Genomic DNA, 17825 nt, shown 5'->3' with positions numbered 1-17825 from the left:
ATTCATATCATTCCATATATTAATAATTATTCTGTTATTTAATATAAAATATAATTATCTTTACAAAAACGCGACGTGCAAGAAGATCTATCCTGATCTAATAAATAAAATACAAGAAAAATGTTACTATTCACGAGTATATAATATATAATAAATACCCGTGGTCACTGTGCTCGTGCAAAATTCTACGTATACAACCAGTCATCCGTGTCGATACGGACCTTTCGTCCTACGACATGATTGAATGACCGGAGGAACATAAATGCATGCGACTCACCAATAGATGCGAAGAATCTGCATTGTCGTGGTCCAAGATGTCATCGCCAAGTAGTCATCACGAGGAAGGGAAAACTGTAACCAAACATGAAACAATACCATTAAAATTCTGATTATTTGAAAAAGTTGAAGCAATTAAAAAATATATAAAAATAATATAAAAACAATTACCTCTTCGCGTGATGGATGATCGCCCGATTCCTCAAGGAGCACTGACTCTACCCTGTACCGAAAACGAATATTTAATAAAATAAAAAAATAAAAAACTACTAACGCGTCGATTTCAAATAGAAACGGCGAACAAACACTGACTCTAGTTTCGCGAATAATTATAGTAATTTAATTAGAGCTATTGTGTGCTCTAAATATTAAAAGACTATTACGAAGCAAACACTGAATCTATCGATCGCATTGCGCGCGATCACAAATATCGTTTAAAACTAAAGTCCACGAGAAATGAAGACTCTCTGGCATCTTAAACAAAATATAAAATATTACGTATAATTACGAGTATTTAAAAAATACAACATTGATGATATAAAAATATTCAAGTAAAAATATTTAAAAAAAAAAAAGTCTATTAAATTTCAAATTTTAATATAAATAAATAATTACCTCTTCGCGTGATGGATGATCGCCCGATTCTTCCAGGAACACTGACTCTACCCTGTACCGAAAACGAATATTCAAAAAAATAAAAAAATAAAAATAAAAAGCTACTAACGCGTCGATTTCAAATAGAAACGGCGAACAAACACTGATTCTAGTTTCGCGAATAATTATTTAGTAATTTAAGTAGAGCTATTGTGTGCTCTAAATATTAAAAAACTGTTACGAAACAAACACTGAATTTACCGATCGCATTGCGCGCGATCACAAAAATTCACTGGAAATAAAGATATATTATTAATGGGGGGAGGGGGGATCTACGTAAAAAGAAGCAAAATATTTTTTTCTCTTTCTATCGAACATTTGTTTCAGAAAAAATTACCGCTTTTATTAAAAACTACGAATCGATTATTGTCAATTTTGTATGAAATCCTTTAAGATTTAGAATATGTATCATTAATGCAAGATTATTAATAATTATGGTGAATATTCATTACATATATAGGATATATGTAAAATATATATATATAAAATATACCTTAATGATAAAGTATATCATATAATGACGATCGAATAAATAAAGAATAAATACATACAGTACACGAGCAGAAAATCAAGCTTTCCTTTGAGAAAATATAATGGCGTCCATATTGGGATTTTTCCCGCCTTTTTCCCGATCAGGTCCCATAATCGGGTAATAATCTGTACAAAAGAAAACGAGAATTTTAAAATATACATATGAAATCTATAAAATTAATCGGCCACAAATAAAAATAAACCAATAATCAAACACAAATTTCATCTTGAAAAGACAGAACATGAATTAATTAGCACTGTAATCGTCAAATAAACGAATAGACAAAAGGGAATTATTTAATCTCAAAGGATTGCCAAGCATAATAATAATGGCGTATTTATTTAATAATAATAATAGGAATGATAAATTAAGAAGAAAGTATGTATATACTACGCAACAAAGGAATCACAAGAAAAAGTAAAGTTTCTAATACGAATATGGATACACAATGACGTAGCACAATTTCGGTTAACGAATTTTCGCGGGAGGAAGGGGGAGTGAGATGCGCGCGTCGCCTGTCGAAACCTGTCGAAGCCTGTCGAAGCCTGTCGAAGCCTGTCGAAACATTTCGAGCGTGGGAAAAATACAAACACCTTATTTCTTAGAAAAGCTATGTTATGAAAACATCTAATTACCCTCGACCATAACAAAACAGAAAAAAGTACATAAACACTGCGAAGAGACGCATTTAGAAACAGAAATATGATCACCGACCTAATATATAATATATATAATATATCGATATTCAATGATCGAAAATACGAAAAAAACTCAAAATATCAATTAATTTCGACACTTAAAATAATAAGAGGATAATTAAGTAAACGAAAATAGCAATAATTTATAAATTAGATAGCAAAATTCGATCAAAATTACTTATTGCGCAGTAGAATTTCCTATCTATTCAATGATCGAAAATACGAGAAAAACTCAAAATATCAATTAATTTCGATACTTAAAATAATAAGAGGATAATTAAATAAACGAAAATAGCAATAATTTATAAATTAGATAGCGAAATTCGATCAAAATTACTTATTGCGCAGTAGAATTTTCCTATCTATTCAATCATCGAAAATACGAAAAAATCTCAAAATATCAATTAATTTCGACACTCAAAATAATAAAAGGATGATTAAACAAACGAAAATAACAATAATTTATAAATTCGGTAGCAAAATTCGATCAAAATTACTTACTGCGCAGTAGAATTTTCCAAGCCGGCAGCGATGACACGTCCTCCCTTGTTCACTTTCCACAGAAGACTGACATTGCGCGCCAAAAGTCGCCAAGAAGCTCTCTCATTGGTTGATGCCGAAAGTCGACATTTCGATTATTTCGATAATCGAAATCGTGTGGAATAATTAAAATATTACACAATATATTTTAATTATTTTAATTAATAGTATTAAAAAAAATATATTATTAATTTATTTCTATTATTAAATTTATTTTAATTATTTATATTTTTCTTATTTATACATTTTTCAATATATAATTTATTTATTGATCGATTTATCGACTTATATCGATTATAATCGATATGTTTGTCCAATGATTTATTTGTAGATTTTTTAAAATAAAATCATTTGTTTATTTAATCTTTATTTATTTATTTATATAATTTTTTTGATTTATATATATATATATATATATATTTATATATTATATATTTATACTTATATATATTATATATTTATATATTTATTTATTTTTACTTTTTTCGATAACTTTCTTGTAAATTTTTGTATTTTATTCATTTAAATTATATTATATATTTCAATTTGTTTATTTATTTATTTAATTAACATTATTATATCCCTATATTTTTATTTATTTATTTACTTACATATTTATTCATTTATTTAGATAATTATTTATTTGTATTTTAATGTAGATTTTTATTCGTTTATATATTTCATAAATTTATTTGTTTATTTATTATTTTATTGATTTAGATATAGATAATGATTTATTTGTAGACTTTTATATCTTGTTCATTTATATATTTCATAAATTTATTCATTTATTTATTTATTACTTTATTGTTTTAGTTATATATATATATATATATATTTATTCATTCATTTACTATTGATTTATTTATAGATTTCTTAAATTTGTTAGTTTCATTTGTGTATGCATCAAATTATTTGTTTTTTGTTTCATTTATTTATTTATTACTTTATTGTTTTATTTATATATATATTTATTCATTCATTTGCTAATGATTCATTTATAGATTTTTTAAATTTGTTAGTTTCATTTGTGTATGCATCAAATTATTTGTTCTCTGTTTCATTTATTTTGTTATTTATATATCACTGTATTCTAATTATAATATTTTATTAATAATTAATAAATCTAATCATAAAACTCTAGATACAAATCATGAATGAATAAAGAAATGAATAAATAATTAAATAACTAAAAGGATTCATGAAAATATGTTGATATATATATATATATATATATATATATATATATATATATATATATATATATATAAGTGAACAAAAAATAAAAAAAGCATAGAAAAATCTTTAATCAAATAAATATAAATTAAAATAATTAAATTAAAATAAGAAATATATATATCAATTGATATAGAAATAAATGAACGAAACAAATGAACAAATCTATAAGTAAATCAATAGGCAAATTAATCTTAATAAAAGAATGAATAAATATATGAAAAACTGAATAAATAAATGATAAATAAATAATTGGATGCATACATAAATGTCAAAAATATATAAATGAATAAAACAAAAAAGTCTATAAATAAATCTCTAAACAAGTATTTAAATAATTGAATAAATGAAGCAATGACCAAATAAATAAATAAATTTGTGAAATATATAAATGCACAAAATATAAAGATCTAAAAATTAATCACTATATCAATGAATGAATAAATGAATTTATTTATGTAATGTGTATATACATAAGTGGTCAAAAAGTTTACAAATAAATCACTAAAAGAATGATTAAATATATAAAATATAATTATATAACTGAAGGAATAAATATATAAATAATTTGATTAATATGTAAATAAACAAAACAAAATGTACTGAAATAAGCTAGTAAATGTACAGAAATGGATGAATAAATATATAAATAACTAAATAACTAAAGTAGTAAATATATATAAATGATTTGATATGCATACATAAATGAACAAAACTAAGAATCATATATATATTTAATATTTTATTATTTATATATTTTATTCTATTTTTATAGTTTTCGTTTTGTCTATTTATACACATTTTAAATTATTTATAAATATTTATTTCTAAATATTATTTACTATAAAATTTATAATTGTACGGAGGATACAAAAATAAATTATGTAGTAAATAATAATGATTTCTAAGTCTCACCAATTCTTAAGATTGGAGATTGCTGGGAATCTAAAAAAAAACCGTGAAGTTAAATCTGAAAATAAAAATTGAATTAAATCTTAATTCTATACAACATCTCTATGAAATTTGAAAAATGAAAAACAACACATTACTTCATATATACATTAATATTTTATATTGTTATGAGTATAAATATATAAAATATTAATATATTATGAAGTTTGAAAACAAAAAAAAAAAGTTAAATGCATTTCACAGAGAATTTTACTTATTTTATTAACACCACTTTTAATATCAATCATCATTATCAAGCATTACCAAGCATTATTAAGGATGCATTTGGAAATATGTTCTATTTTCTACAACAGCAATTCTACAAGCAATCTACTTACTACTTTCCTTAAATTTTTCAATATAAAAATTTCAATAAATCAACTTAGAAATATCCGAATCATAAATGTTAATTTAATATAATTCTTAAGGAAACTTAACCTATAATATTCAACATCAAGCCTAAACCTAACCTCTTATTCTCTTCTTACCTATATATTAACTAAATCCTTATTTCAATCACTTTATTCAAAAATCTAAAAGTAATACCTTCCTAATTCAAAGATTAAAGAGAAGCCTATCTACATAAAAATCTTAATAGAAGCACACCATCTCTACCTACATAGAATCTAATTTTACAAGATACAATTATACCTTTCCAATTCATTACAGACTCACATCATCCCTACCTATCCACAGAATCTAATAAAATACAGTTATATCTTTCCAATTCATTACAGAGTCACACTTTATCACATCATCTCTACCTACATAGAATCTAATTTTACAAGATACAATTATACCTTTCCAATTCATTACAGACTCACATCATCCTTACCTATCCACAGAATCTAATAAAATACAGTTATATCTTTCCAATTCATTACAGAGTCACACTTTATCACACCATCTCTACCTACATAGAATCTAATTTTACAAGATACAATTATACCTTTCCAATTCATTACAGACTCACATCCTATCACATCATCCCTATCTATCCATAGAATCTAATAAAATACAATTATACCTTTCCAATTCATTACAGACTCACATCATCCTTACCTATCCACAGAATTTAATAAAATACAGTTATATCTTTCTAATTCATTACAGAGTCACACTTTATCACACTATCCCTACCTACATAGAATCTAATTTTACAAGATACAATTATACCTTTCCAATTCATTACAGACTCACATCATCCTTACCTATCCACAGAATCTAATAAAATACAGTTATATTTTTCCAATTCATTACAGAGTCATACTTTATCACACCATCCCTACCTACATAGAATCTAATTTTACAAGATACAATTATACCTTTCCAATTCATTACAGACTCACATCCTATCACATCATACATATTTACACATCTATCCATAGAATCTAATAAAATACAATTATATCTTTCTAATTCATTACAGAATCACACCTTATCACACCATCTTTATCAATACAGAATCTAAATGCATTTCTCTCTATATTTCTAAAAGAAGGTACTACCTATCAGTATAAAAATCTATCTAAAAGATTTGTTTAGGGGCCCCTTCTACTTAAAAATAAGCATTATATAAAATGTAATGATATGATATAATGATGAGTGATAATTGATTGATTTCAAAGTAGGTCCTGAAACAAATAAAATTCTAAATAATTAGTAACATATAAATATTTATTAATCGATGATACAAAATTTTCTTGAAATAGAAATATTATACCTGAAAGAAATTGATATACCTGAAACAAACTCAAATAAAGGATTAGCATAACAGTATAAAAAATATTGTAATTTCTTAAAAATTAATGATATAAAATGATAAATATAATGAACATTCACTATTATTCATTTCAAAAAATTTCATAAAAACAATTTTAATTCAAAATTTTAATGACTAAGTCTTCATCAAAGAGAAAAACAAATATTACAAATATTAGCAGTATCTTTTGCAACGAATGTAGGAAATATAATGTGAAGGGATGCTGAAAAAGAAAAAAAATGTAGTAGTCAGAAGGACTACTAAAATAAAAATATCTTCCACTCGATATGAATCGAATAACAAACCGTGAGTGGAATATTCATTTCGTATCGCAACACTAATAAAATAATATATTCTTTTATCAAATAAAAAATTTTTAAATCAACCGCGATGAGTGCTTTCTTATACTTGCAATATTAATTAATTTACATTTATTAAAAAAAAAAAAAAACAAAAAAAAATAAAACAAAACAACAAAGATATGGAAAATTCCCGGAAATAATCAATTATTTACGCAATGTTACTCTATGCACTCAATTTTAAACAACGCAACACTAATAAAAAAAGATCCAATGGTCTCCTTAATGATTGCCATTGTACAATCATCCTTGTAGCATCTTTAGCTACTTAAGATGATTCAGGAACAGGAACGTTGAGTTCTTCCACAATTCCAGTGAAAGAAATTTGGGCATTCAATATTCGCAACACTACTTGAACAAACGCGAATCTTATTTTAACGCAACACTAATGCAAACGCGATTCTCATCTTAACGCAACACTAATGCAAACGCGATTCTCATCTTAACGCAACACTAATGCAAACGCGATTCTCATTTTAACGCAACACTAATGCAAACGCGATTCTTATTTTAACGCAACACTAATGCAAACGCGATTCTTATTTTAACGCAACACTAATGCAAACGCAACATATGTAACAAAGGACTCTAATTCAACCCGTTATTAATCATTCGCAACACTAATAAAAAACGCGATGCCCATGATGACTGGATCTGGATGATGGGCCGGCATGCAAACGGCCAGACGACACAATAACAAATACTACATATTACTAAACGAGCGCAGTGACAAAATAGTAACAATGACTTCCCATTCTTTGGATCCAAACAAGAACCAAAAAATGAGAAGCCATTCGTTGCAGCCCCTCTTCGTGACAGTTTGTCGAGGCCTCTTCGGTCTTCCTCCTTCGGGCGCAATGCCCGCTGAAACTTAAATCTAGGCTCGAGACTCACTAATCGTAAATCAAAGAAAAAAAGAAAAAAAAAAGTCTAAATCGCGGAAACTGAGTGCACATGAACGATTAACGATCTTAATGATCGTCCATCGTGCGCGTGCAGAATCTCGAGCTCAACGTTCGTTTCGAAATCTTTCGCGAACCACGACCGCGGAAATTCGAAAAATCGCATGAGCAAAGCCAAAAACGAGTGGCATGCTCCGCTCGTTTCAACCGGTTTCACTCTCGATTCTTCAAATTTTATTTATTTCCTGAAACAGATTGTCACGCGAAAAGCGCGCCTACCCGATCAGAGACTGTGACAACCTGCCCGGCCCTACCTACTTATAATTAACATACACACCAGAAAGTATACCTATCCTACCTAGCCCTATATTTAGAAAATAGCAAAACAGGCATACCAACACATTCATTCAACGATTCTCACACATAATACTCGGGCGCAAAATCCTACACTAGGGAAAACGTCCCGGGACGCCTCCGACACCCGAGCTTGGCATACTACTTGCACACTCTAACTTTACGTACCATTTTCCTGAAATCGATTGACGATGGCTAGCGATCATTGCGTACAATGTCATGATAATATGTGTACATCTCAATTTTAATTATTAATATTTGTTAACAAAACAATATATCTCTTACGATCATCAAATTTGTTATATTTCAAAGTAAAAAAATCTAATATTGTTGACAAGTTATTGTTGTCAACAAATTGTAACGAGATTAATCATAATTATGTTAAATATTTCGAGTTATATAGAATAACAAATTAAACGACGCAATTCCACAGCCTAACCACACACACAAAATGTGGAAAATACGTCGTGCACGATACACTAACGCATCGTCAATCGCTAAAAAATTTTTATTAGCTTATGAACTAAAATCATCATGCCCTTCGCCTCTCTCTCACCCAAGTAACACCTGGGCACGTGAGTGAGATCCTGGCAAAGAACACGGAAAGGATTAAACCTGAAAATCCTGAGCTAAAAAAAATTATTAATATATCTAACGGACTAATGTTTTCTCATTTTAGATTCGCTCATTTTACTTCAAACTTTAATAAATTCTCTTTGTAAACTTTATGAATTCTTATTAATTTTAAAAAGCAAAAATATTGAAATAATAAAAAAGAAATTTATTTTTGATATATTATTGAATTTATTATATTAAATTTAATTATATTAATTTATTATTATATGACAATTAAGAAATAATAGAAAATATTTGACTCTAAAAAGAAGTTCAATGAAAATAACCTCAGGTGATCTCTTTATCAAAACATGGTTTCGAAAACGTAAATCTAGTGCAAAAAATTTCTTGTTTCGATTCAGAAATCTACCTGTCGCGAAGTATCTTCTTGCACATAATATTTCACATACGTCTTTTTCGGAAAAAATAAATATTTTTACATTTAAAATCATACTTAAATTTATAACAAAAATCATTATAATTAAATATTACGATGAAATCAAAAATAAAATATAAATTGTTTATTAACATACCGATAACTATACCACAACGATAATATGCACTATCAAGTGTATTGTATAATAATTGATATTTTTATTGTAACGAAGTCGGAGGATATCCGACTTCTCCACAATTTTCAATTCATTTCATTTTATTTCTCACTTATTTGAACCTTAATTTTTATCCATAAATAATATTTGTAATAATATTCATAAATATATTCATTCATTTTACAAATAATCATAGAGAAAATATTTTCAATCATAGATCAATCAAACTAATTATTCATATCATTCCATATATTAATAATTATTCTGTTATTTAACATAAAATATAATTATCTTTTCAAAAACGCGACGTGCAAGAAGATCTATCCTGATCTAAATAAATAAAATACAAGAAAAATGTTACTATTCACGAGTATATAATATATAATAAATACCCGTGGTCACTGTGCTCGTGCAAAATTCTACGTATACAACCAGTCATCCGTGTCGATACGGACCTTTCGTCCTACGACATGATTGAATGACCGGAGGAACATAAATGCATGCGACTCACCAATAGATGCGAAGAATCTGCATTGTCGTGGTCCAAGATGTCATCGCCAAGTAGTCATCACGAGGAAGGGAAAACTGTAATCAAACATGAAACAATACCATTAAAATTCTGATTATTTGAAAAAGTTGAAGCAATTAGAAAATATATAAAAACAATTACCTCTTCGCGTGATGGATGATCGCCCGATTCCTCAAGGAACACTGACTCTACCCTGTACCGAAAACGAATATTCAATAAAATAAAAAAAATAAAAATAAAAAACTACTAACGCGTCGATTTTAAATAGAAGCGGCGAACAAACACTGACTCTAGTTTCGCGAATAATTATAGTAATTTAATTAGAGCTATTGTGTGCTCTAAATATTAAAAGACTATTACGAAGCAAACACTGAATCTATCGATCGCATTGCGCGCGATCACAAATATCGTTTAAAACTGAAGTCCACGAGAAATGAAGACCCTCTGGCATCTTAAACAAAATATAAAATAATACGTATAATTACGAGTATTTAAAAAATACAACATTGATGATATAAAAATATTCAAGTAAAAATATTTAAAAAAAAAAAAAATGTCTATTAAATTTCAAATTTTAATATAAATAAATAATTACCTCTTCGCGTGATGGATGATCGCCCGATTCCTCCAGGAACACTGACTCTACCCTGTACCGAAAACGAATATTCAAAAAAATAAAAAAATAAAAATAAAAAGCTACTAACGCGTCGATTTTAAATAGAAACGGCGAACAAACACTGATTCTAGTTTCGCGAATAATTATTTAGTAATTTAAGTAGAGCTATTGTGTGCTCTAAATATTAAAAAACTGTTACGAAACAAACACTGAATTTACCGATCGCATTGCGCGCGATCACAAAAATTCACTGGAAATAAAGATATATTATTAATGGGGGGAGGGGGGATCTACGTAAAAAGAAGCAAAATATTTTTTTCTCTTTCTATCGAACATTTGTTTCAGAAAAAATTACCGCTTTTATTAAAAACTACGAATCGATTATTGTCAATTTTGTATGAATTAAAGGATTTAGAATATATATCGTTAATGCAAGATTATAAATAATTATGGTGAATGTTCATTACACATATAGAATATATGTAAATTATATATATATATAATATACCTTTACGTAATGATAAAATATATCATATAATGACAATCGAATAAATACAAAGTAAATACATAAATACATACAGTACACGGGCAGAAAATCAAGCTTTCCTTTGAGAAAATATAATGGCGTCCATGTTGGAATTTTTCCCGCCTTTTTCTCGACCAACATACAGGTCCGATACTCGGGTAATAATCTGTACAAAAGAAAACGAATATTTTCAAATATACACAAAAAAATTATAAAATTAATCGATCACAAATAAAGCAATAATCAAACACAAATTTCATCTTGAAAAGGCACAATGTGAATTAATTAGCACTGTAAAAATAAACGAATAGACAAAGACGACTAATTTATCTTAAAGGTAGGTGGGGGGAGGGGGGAGATGCGCGCGTCGCTTGTCGAAACCTGTCGAAACTTGTCGAAGCCTGTCGAAACAAATCGAGCGGGAAAAAAATGTGAACACGTATTTCTTAGAAAAATTCTTAGAAAAGCTATGTTATGAAAACATCTAATCACCTTCGACGACAACAAAGGCAGAAAAAAGTACATAAATATTACAAAGAGACGCATTTAGAAACCGAAATATGATCACCGACCTAATATATAGTATATATAATATATCGATATTCAATGATCGAAAATACGAAAAAAACTCAAAATATCAATTAATTTCGACACTTAAAATAATAAGAGGATAATTAAGTAAACGAAAATAGCAATAATTTATAAATTAGATAGCGAAATTCGATCAAAATTACTTATTGCGCAGTAGAATTTCCTATCTATTCAATGATCGAAAATACGAGAAAAACTCAAAATATCAATTAATTTCGATACTTAAAATAATAAGAGGATAATTAAATAAACGAAAATAGCAATAATTTATAAATTCGATAGCGAAATTCGATCAAAATTACTTATTGCGCAGTAGAATTTTCCTATCTATTCAATGATCGAAAATACAAAAAAACTCAAAATATCAATTAATTTCGACACTTAAAATAATAAGAGAATAATTAAATAAACGAAAATAGCAATAATTTATAAATTAGATAGCGAAATTCGATCAAAATTACTTATTGCGCAGTAGAATTTTCCTATCTATTCAATGATCGAAAATACGAAAAAATCTCAAAATATCAATTAATTTCGACACTCAAAATAATAAAGGGATGATTAAACAAACGAAAATAACAATAATTTATAAATTAGATAGCGAAATTCGATCAAAATTACTTATTGCGCAGTAGAATTTTCCTATCTATTCAATGATCGAAAATACGAAAAAACTCAAAATATCAATTAATTTCGACACTTAAAATAATAAGAGGATAATTAAATAAACGAAAATAGCAATAATTTATAAATTAGATAGCGAAATTCGATCAAAATTACTTATTGCGCAGTAGAATTTTCCTATCTATTCAATCATCGAAAATACGAAAAAATCTCAAAATATAAATTAATTTCGACATTTAAAATAATAAGAGAATAATTAAATAAACGAAAATAGCAATAATTTATAAATTAGATAGCGAAATTCGATCAAAATTACTTATTGCGCAGTAGAATTTTCCTATCTATTCAATGATCGAAAATACGAAAAAATCTCAAAATATCAATTAATTTCGACACTCAAAATAATAAAGGGATGATTAAACAAACGAAAATAACAATAATTTATAAATTCGGTAGCAAAATTCGATCAAAATTACTTACTGCGCAGTAGATTTTTCCAAGCCGGCAGCGATGGCACGTCCTCCCTTGTTCACTTTCCACAAAAGACTGACACTGCGCGCCAAAATTCACCAAGAAGCTCTCTCATTGGCTGATGCCGAAAGTCGACATTTTGATTATTTCGATAATCGAAATCGTATGGAATAATTAATATATTACACAATATATTTTAATTATTTTAATTAATAGTATTAAAAAAAATATATTATTAATTTTTCTTATTTATACATTTTTCAATATATAATTTATTTATTAATCGATTTATCGATTATTATCGATATATTTGTCCAATGATTTATTTATAGATTTTTCTACATGAAATTATTTATTTATTTAATCTTTATTTATTTATTTGTATTTTTTTATATATTTTTATATAAAAAAAAATACAAATAAATAATTATTTATTATATTTTTGATCTATTTATATATTTATATTTATATATATTATATATTTATATATTTATTTATTGTTGTCTTTTTCAATAACATTCTTTAACAATTTTCCTAACAAAGTTTAGTCATTTAAATATATATATATATATATTATATATTATATATTATATTATATATTATATTTTCAATTTGTTTATTTAATTAACATTATTATATCTTTACTCTACATCTTTATTTATTCAATTACTTACATATTTATTCATTCATTCATTTGTAATATCTTGCTTCTAAATTTTTTTGTTTTGTTCACTTATGATGTATCTCAAATTATTTATTTATTTAATTACTTATAGATTTATTCATTTAATTAGATAATTATTTATTTGTATACTTTATAATATAGACTTTTGTTCATTTACATATTTCATAAAGTTATTAATTTATTTATTTATTACTTTATTGATTTAGTTATATATATATATATACATTCATTCATTCATTTGCTAATATTTATAGACTTCTTAGATTTATTAGTTTCATTTTTGTACATATCAAATTATTTGTTCTCTGTTCCATTTATTTAGTTATTTATATATCAATATATTTTAATTAATAATATTTTATAATTAATAAATCTACATAAAAGTCTAAATATAAATCATGAATGAAGAAAGAAATGAATAAATAATTAAATAAATAAAAAAATTCATATAAATATGTTGATGTACATATAACTGAACAAAATAAAGAAGCATAGAAAAAAAGTTTTTAAGTTTAAAGTCAAATAAATATAAATTATTAAATTAATGTAAGAAATATATACATCAATTGATACAGACATAAATGAACAAAACAAATGGACAAATTTGTAAGTAAATCAATATGCAAATTAATCTTAATGAGAAAGAATGAATAAATATATGAAAAACTGAATAAATAAATGATAAATAAATAAATAATTGGATACATGTATAAATCTCAAAAATATATAAATGAATAAAACAATAAAATCTATAAATAAATCATTAAATAAGTGTACAAAAAATTGAATAAATGAAACAATGAGCAAATAAATAAATAAATAAACTTATGAAATATATAAATGCACAAAATATAAAGATCTAAAAATTAATCATTAAGTAAATAATTGAATAAACATATAAATCATTTAAATAAGTAAATGAATGAATAAATAAATTTATATAACGTGTACATAAGTGATCAAAAAATTTACAAATAAATCAATAGAAGAATTATAAATAATTATATATAATATAATAGTTATATAAATAATTATATAACTGAAGGAATAAATATATAAATAATTTGATGAATATATAAGTAAACAAAATAAAATTTATAGAAATAAGTTAATCAAATGAATGAATAAATACATCAATAACTATATACATAAAACTATTATATATAAGTATTAAAAATATATATAAAATTTGTTGCATACATAAATGAACAAAAATAAGAATCATATATATATATTTATTATTTTAATTATTTAATTATTTATATCTCATTTTTACACTTTTTGTTTTATTCATTTATATACACATCAAATTATTTATGTATTTACTTTTTTAGTTATTTAATTATTCATATATTTATTCATTCATTTGTTTAGTAACTGATTTGTTTTGTTTATTTGTTTATTCATTTCTTTTCTCATGTATACATCTAATTGTTTTATGAATAGAGTTTCTTGTAAGCTTCTTTGATATATACATTATTTTTTTGTATTTTTTTCTTTATTTACTTAATTATTTAATGTTTATTCATTCTTTCATTCATTCATTCATTTATCCACTGATATATTTGTACACTTTTTGTTTTGTTCATTTATATATACATCAAATTATTTATATATTTATATTTTTAGAATTTATCTTTATAAATGATATGATTTATTTATTTATATATATAATTTATTCTTTTATTTATTTTAACGTTTTATTTCTTGTCTTTTTTACAAATGGTACTATTTTATTCATTTAAATATATTATATATTTCAATTTCTTTATTTATTTACTTAATTAATTAACATTATTATAGCCCTACCCTACAATTTTATTTATTCAATTATTTATATATTTAATAATTCATTTGTGTAGTATCTTTTTTCTAAATTTTTTTGTTTTGTTTATTTATATAATATCTCAAATTATTTATCTATTTATTTAACTATTTATAGATTTATTCACTTAAATGATGATTAATTTGTTGAGGCTTTATTGTTCACTTTTCTTCACTTATATATTTCATAAATTTATTTATTTATTTATTATTTTATATTACTTTATTGATTTAGATATAATTGGATAATAACTTACACATTATTTGTAGACTTTTATATCTTGTTCATTTAAAATATTCCATAAATTTATTTATTTATTATTTTTTTGATTTAATTGTATATATATTTATTCATTCATTTCATGAGTGATTTATCTAGATTTTTTACAAAACTTATTTATTTTTCTTATTTTTATTCTGAATTTGTTTTCTTACCTCTTAATTTATTTATTTTCATACGTGTATTTCTTCAATCATTTTATCTTGTAATTCACTTTAGTCTCAATCACTTTAGTTATTTTATCTTGTAGATTCTTGTATTTACATGAAAATTTATTTATTCATTTATTTATTTACTCCTTTACTTACCAAATTATGTACACATTTTTTCTTTAATTTTTATAATTTGCTAGATTTAAATTTTTATATTTTTCTTAATTTTTTTTTGTTTTACTCATTTACATGTTAATTAACTTATTTATTTTTATTTTGTTATTTATATTTATTTAATTATTTAGTTTTTTTATATAATTATGTATTTATATATTATTTATATATTCATTTATTTTTCTGATTTATTTATAAATCTCACAATTATTTATATATTCATTAAATTATTTATTTATTTATTCTTTGAGTTATTTTATTATTTACTTTATTTATTTTATTATATTTATTCATTCATTTAATGAATAATGATTTGTTAATAATCTTTTTTGTTTTATTTGCTTATATATATATATATATATTATTGCTTATATTAATACTTTCTTAATAATTTTTTATATTAATTCATAAAATAATTTTATAATTATTTTATTTATATATTTATTCATTTCTCTATTAATTCATTCGTAACTTCTTTGTTCTATTTATTTATGTATATATTTATTCAATTCATCAATTTATTTATTTACTGTTTTATTTATTTAATTATTTATCCATTTAATCATTTGTTCAATAATTTATGTACTTATTTTTTACTGAAACTTACTTTTTTTTATAGATTTATTAATTGTAAAATATTATATACTTATTATGGTTATAATATATTAATATTTTAAAAACTGAAAAACTAAAAGATTAATAAAATAAATAAATTGATATATACATATGAATAAAACGAAAAAGTCTATAAATAAATGTGTAACAAATAAATAAATAGATGCAAATGAATAAATAATTAAATAAATTATACAGTAAGTAAATAAATTGATGTGTCTATAATTAAATAAAACAAAACAAAATAGTACTAAATCATTAGATAAATAAGTGAACAAATATATGAAAAACTAAATAAATGAAGGAAAATAAATAAAGAAATTGATGCATAATAAGTAATAATAACATAAAGTATACATCATAAAATAAAATGTTTATAAATAAATTATCAGATAAAGAATAATAAAAGATAAATAAATAAGTAATAGCTACGAAACAAATCAAATGAATGAAAATAATAATAAATATATGTGTCTAAATAAATAAAAGAAACAAATAAACAATTTGGTGAATATATAAATGAATAAAATTAAAAAGTTTATATATAAATTATTAGATAAATCAATAAATTAACAATGTATAAACGAATAAATAATTGAATAATGTACATTATAATTAAGAAAAATTATTGTTTGCAATATGATTTAGTAAAAGTATTCTACGAGAAGAACTGCATTCTCGCGTCAACTAAAAGGTTAACTTTAAATAAAAAAAATTCTGATCTTGAAATAATTTCCTATTAAATTTTCACACCTTTTAAAATTTTTACTATTTTCAATCTTATAAAATTTATTCTATATTAATGTTTATAATATTGCTGTGATATATTATATATTCTTTATTCATCTTTCTTTTTAATTAATTTTTATTGCTTTATTTATTTAATCACTTACATATTCTTTTATTATTAAAATATTTATTTTTCGATTTATTTTTTAATTTTTATTTTCACTTATTTATTTATTTTTACATTTATTTTTTGATTTATTCTTTCATATATATTTCATTTATTTATTTATTCATTTATTCTTCTATTTATTTATTCTTATATTTATTTTTTGAATTTTTAATTTATATTTTCATTTATTTGATTTTTCAATTATTTATTTATTTCTTCATTTATTTCAGATGTTTATCTAAATCAATAAATATATATATAAACAGATTCAAACAAAAAAATATATTTCTAAATCAATGAATGTTTGTCTTAACGAATAAATCAATAAATAAAATGAAAGAATAAGAATAAACAAATAAATATAACAAATAATAATGAATACATGTATGCATACATGAATTAAAGAAGTT

This window comes from Apis mellifera, linkage group LG6, assembly GCF_003254395.2.
Source record: "Apis mellifera strain DH4 linkage group LG6, Amel_HAv3.1, whole genome shotgun sequence".
Classification (NCBI taxonomy): Eukaryota; Metazoa; Arthropoda; class Insecta; order Hymenoptera; family Apidae; genus Apis; species Apis mellifera.
Note: the sequence above shows the minus strand (reverse complement) of the source record.